We start from the raw sequence: 5,236 nt of genomic DNA, 5'->3' as shown, positions 1-5,236 counted from the left end.
ATGCTCAGGTTGGCTCGGTACGCTTGAAACACAACCTATTACCTTTCTTACTTTGTACGCTAGGCAGGAAGTGCTCTACACCTAGACTATTCTCAAGCAATGCAACCTAAAGGTACGCTTATTAGGTTTAACACGCAGAGATCCTTAAGTTCTAAAAGGGTTTGAGACATCACAAGGCATCGCGATAAACTTAGCGCCTTGCTAAACCTAGGACTTAGTTTACTTGCTAGCGAAAACTAACAATCGCTTCTCTAGATAGTTTGAGGAGTCCGATATTGACATTGGCATCAAACTATCAAAGCCATAGAACCCTAACATGCATACTAAGCATGCACTCAAAGCATACAAGAAAAGAATTCATCAATGCCAAAGTAGTAAACCAAATCTCATCTTGAATTAAAGGAAACAAAAGCCAAATCTCAAATCATCTTGTAGTTCATGTCTTAGGGCTTCAAGCAACCCCTCACTCAGAAAAACTAAACAAACATGATAATATATATAAATAGGAAAACGCAGAAGATGGAGAGGAGAAGAAGAAGAAGAAGACGGCAGATGGTGATAGCACAGGGCTTTTATATTGCTTCCTTCAACCAATCCTACTTGATTTAGGTTTCCCTCGACCAATGGAAGTGCGCCAACTCATTTAATTCTTCATAATCAGTTCCCATCGAGATAATAAGTTGGAATATGAAGTACAAACTCGACCATGGGCTTCCTAGTGTGATTTGGGCCTCAAAACACAAATTCCCGTCAAAGGTCAGATTCAGGCGCAGTTTGACCTTCTGACACTAAATCGGCCATAACTTCTTCTAGAAAAATGCTATTCACGAACCGTAAAATGCTATGGAAATCTGACATCCGTAGCTTTCCGTTGATATAAGACTCATCATCTGGTTCTTCTCGAGCTGCCCTTAGTACTCCGTCGTAGTTGGCTGACTTTCAAAGGCAGATTTCTGAATTTCGTCTTCCACTCCTTCTTTTCCTTCTTTTCTTCTTATTTGTTTCGGAACACCTAGAAAACAAATAAACAAAGTAAATAACTAGAAAATACATCGAACAAACAAAGAAAGTATAGAGGATTTTGATACAAATAATGTATAATTATGCACCTATCAAACACCCACACACTCTCCACTCACTTCTCTCTCTTCTCCCGATTCCCCCCCCCGAGTCTCCCCCGCTACTGGATCTTCTAGCCGCTAGTCCGCCGCCGTCCAGCCACCTGAAACCGTCGCTCCGGTCCCGATCGGTCGGCCTCCGACCCAGCTCCCTTCCTAGATCGATGAGAGCTCCCCAAGTGCCGCCGTGAGGGAGAGTTGTTGCCTGAAACCTCCGGCTGTCCAAAGCTTTCCGTCGTCAGAACTCTCTTCTCCGGCCGCCATAGCCGGAGCTGCTAGGCTCAAAAGGAAGCCCTCCTCCCGTGCAGCAACCCCTCCAAAGGTCTCACCCTTTCTTGAGCTCGGTAAGGAGGAATATGAAGTTGAAGTTCTAGGGTTTCTTAGGATGTTTTTGTTCGATTGGTATAGTTAGGTTTGATTGGGTGTTGTGCTAGTTAAGAAAGTTGTAGGGTGAGTTAAGAGGAGGCTGCTGTTAAAATTTGGTAGGCATTGGAGGTCGCTGGAGTTGGCCTTCGGCCACCGCTGTTTAGGGGATTTTCATGGTTTTAGATTGGTTATATTAAGGAGAGTTATTGATGTGAATTTTAGAATTTTTGGAGGAGTTTTGGATAGATTTGGGAATTTTTAAAGTTTGGTAATTTTGGCGGATTAATATGGTAGAATCCGGTCGTTGGATTAAAGTCGTATAATCTATGGAAGGGTGTAGTTAAGGCTGTTGGTTTTAGTGTTGAGGTGTGGACCGTATCGAAGTTAGGCAATGATGAGCGTGATTATAGCTCTCGGTTAATTTTGCCTATTTTGTATAAATATTGGATTTTTAGTTGAGAAATTAATTATATATTTGGAACAAGACGAGAGGAGGCCCGAGCAGAAGAAGCCTCGGAGCGACATTAGGCTTAGGCCTAATTTGTGAGTGGACTTTGTTTTTAATATAAGAGCATGTGATGCATCATGTTGTTGATCAGTTATTTTTCTGCTGAGATTCTTTATTTTTCTGATATTTGGCAATTTGCATCATTTATGAGACTTATCGAAAATAAGATTTTCGGTGAATAAGTATGTGGATATTGTGAGTATAGTATGTATATAAATGCTAGCTAGCTATACGTGTTTGGTCGATCATAATGAGGTAAAATTCCATTATGGCGCGACGTGAGTATTGGACACAAGCGTCGTAACCCTATATGAAAACTATTTTCTTATTTTGTTCATATAGGGAGTCCACACGTATATATACATCCGTCCTCTTCAGTCATAATGAGGAAAAATTCCATTATGACACGACGTGAGCGTTAGACGCAAGCGTCGTAGCCTTTTATGAAATTCTATTTTTTTTTCTAATTTGTTCATAGAATTCATAAAAGGAGTCTGACGAATGTAAATACATACACATATATATTTATATATAGTTTAGCCTGAGAGGCTCCATTTTATTGAGTTATGGAGACTAGCCGGAGCTAGTCATGAAATTGCCAGTTTATGAGTTGAGCGCTTTTGAGCGGTCGTATGCAGCATAATTTCTTTGGAAATTAAAATGGGAATGCATAAATATTTTATTTATTAATTTATTTTTGTCCACTCACTCTAACTGTTTTAAATGTTTTCTCCTAGGCCCTTCATTTTAAAATGCCCAGTCTGCAGAGTTCGGGTTGGCACTAGACAGAGGCGAGGCATAGTTACCCACATCTCTTCCACCTTTCATCAGTAGGTGTTACCTGTTAACCTACTACCATATTTTCTTGCTTCCGCTAGTGTTTAGTAGCTTTGATTACCTTGGAATCATTGTATAATAGTTCGGTTATGTGCTAAGTCCTTGTTTATTAATTTGGGAGATATCTAAAGGTTGGTGTATGATATAAATTGGATAATTATGTGTTGGATTAGATGATGATATTACTTATGTGTGTGGTGGTTGTGTTGTGGGGGAGCGGGTGGCTCCAGGTGTTGAGGTTGGATGTGTTGATATAAGAGTGTTAGTTTATTAATTTGGGAGATATCCAAAGGTTGGTGTATGATATAAATTGGATAATTATGTGTTGGATTAGAAGATGATATTACTTATGTGTGTGGTGGTTGTGTTGTGGGGGAGCGGGTGGCTCCAGGTGTTGAGGTTGGATGTGTTGATATAAGAGTGTTATCTGAATTTTTTTAGGATAGGGTTGTCTATTTTTCAAGGGAGGTTATGCCGAATTTTTCGGTAAATTTTCTTTAGAGGTGGACCCCGCAAGACTTACTTCGGGTTTCAGGATGAAATTCGGGGTGGGTCTTGACACAAACAAAGAGATGACACAAGCAATCGCAATAAGACAAAGAAACCTTTCCTAAACATGAACGATTCAAAGCAGGGAGCAAAGAGGTTTCAAACCCTCTTACTCAGTCCATTAGTGGACCTTGACACAGCCGATAGCGACTGATCTTTGAACCATATAGGGACCAGCTATGCATAGGATAACGTATCATGAAATCCTAGCTGGAGCTTTGAGCATCAAACCATTTGATCACGGGTTGGCATAACAAAAGATCTCAACCCTTAGACTGGTTTGAGCACCAATGTATCTCCCACAAACACAGTTGTCCATTTGAATTTGAAACTCAACAAAGACCTAATAAATTAATATTACAGGTTCTTTGAAACTCAGGACAGTAAAAGACTCAGTACTAGGATAGCAAGCGAATCTGCTAACCTCTGTGAAAAACAATGATATGCAGATGCATGTTTTATCTGAAACCATAAGGGATGTTAGTGACACTTGTTCTTGATCAGATAACAGCATCTCAATGTGTTTTGCAGGATAAGAGGATTCCCAACTATCCTTATACCTTCATTACATCTCTGTTCTCCTGTCTATCAAGTTCAAGTAAGTAGATTGCTTGTATGAAGCAAGCAATGACAGTTCTTTTGTAATTCGCATCCTTCCTGCACAAAAGGAAAACCACTCGATTCAACAAACCTGGATAACCAACCGATACATAATCATGCCATGTGATAAGCCAAATATCTACTAGAAAAGAAATCCATTGACTTGGGAGTATCGAATATATTCCAATCAGGAGATCAAGCATTTGATCTGATAATTCTATTCTAAATCCAAAAAGGTAAGTTAACAACACCAAACAACTAGTAATCTAATAAAAGATACCAATCAAGCAATTAGAGAGTTACCAAATATATATACCCAAAATGGAATCTAAACTGGGGTAAAATTACATTATCTCATAATCAACCTTCCATAGAAAGATAAGTAAACTGTTTTGAACTCAGACAACACACATATAAGGAAAAATTCAAACAATCATGCACCTTGATAAGGAAAAATGGATCAAACATAATTGAATAATCCCATCAGAGATGGATAGATCTGAGATCCATGACGTTTTTCCCAAATTTATCAAAGCTCTAATCAAATCAGAAAACCCTGTTCCAAAGTCAGAACCTTTCTCTATCCAAACCAACAAATTGAACCTGAACCCTATCTGCCACCAATTTAGACCATCAATTTCACATCTTTCTTAAACATTGTGAAAATCCAACCCTGCAGAAATGCGAAAGACCAAAGCTTTCATATCAAAATTGGTCTCTCAGATCACCCAACCTATCCAAACCCCCATCAAATAAAAAATCCAAGCATTAGAACCACACCAATCCATACAGAACCGAAATGGGTAACTCACCAACTGGAGCTTATATTGTCACTCTAATTGGGGGAGCACAGTTTCCGAGGACCCGAGACATGAAACCAGTATGGATGAGACTGAGCTTCCGCAACTTTCTCCATCAACACGGCGGCGTCACCGCTTCTATATTCTTCTGCTTGTCTTTGTTTTTGGATTCCTTTCATGGTCTCAGGTGTGGGTTTAAGGCGGAAAAAGGAAGGTTTTTGGTTTCTGGGTTTGAGATGGGTGGAGGGTTTGATTTGTTATCGGATTCGATGCCTTTAATTTAAGATGAAGAAGATGATGATTCGAAACGCCTGGTTTTTGTTGGTCTCCTCTCCCCAACGGTCATATTTCTCACAGATCTTCACAGTGTTTCAAGTGAAATGACCGTTTCGTCCCTGTACAAATTATGCACCCCTTGAGGCTTGAAGTTGAAGGGAAGGTATATATATGTTTTTCCT

General features: G+C 39.7%; 1 pseudogene; it reads right to left on the bottom strand.

The window, feature by feature from the left end:
* Positions 1 to 4,957, bottom strand: part of LOC101299732 — a 35,767-nt pseudogene extending 30,810 nt beyond the window's left edge.
* Between the last annotated feature and the right edge of the window lie 279 nt (positions 4,958 to 5,236).

The sequence above is a fragment of the Fragaria vesca genome, unplaced genomic scaffold (genome assembly GCF_000184155.1).
Source record: "Fragaria vesca subsp. vesca unplaced genomic scaffold, FraVesHawaii_1.0 scf0513031, whole genome shotgun sequence".
NCBI lineage: Eukaryota > Viridiplantae > Streptophyta > Magnoliopsida > Rosales > Rosaceae > Fragaria > Fragaria vesca.
The sequence above is the reverse complement of the archived record's forward strand: the minus strand, read 5'-3'. Positions and strand labels throughout refer to the sequence as shown.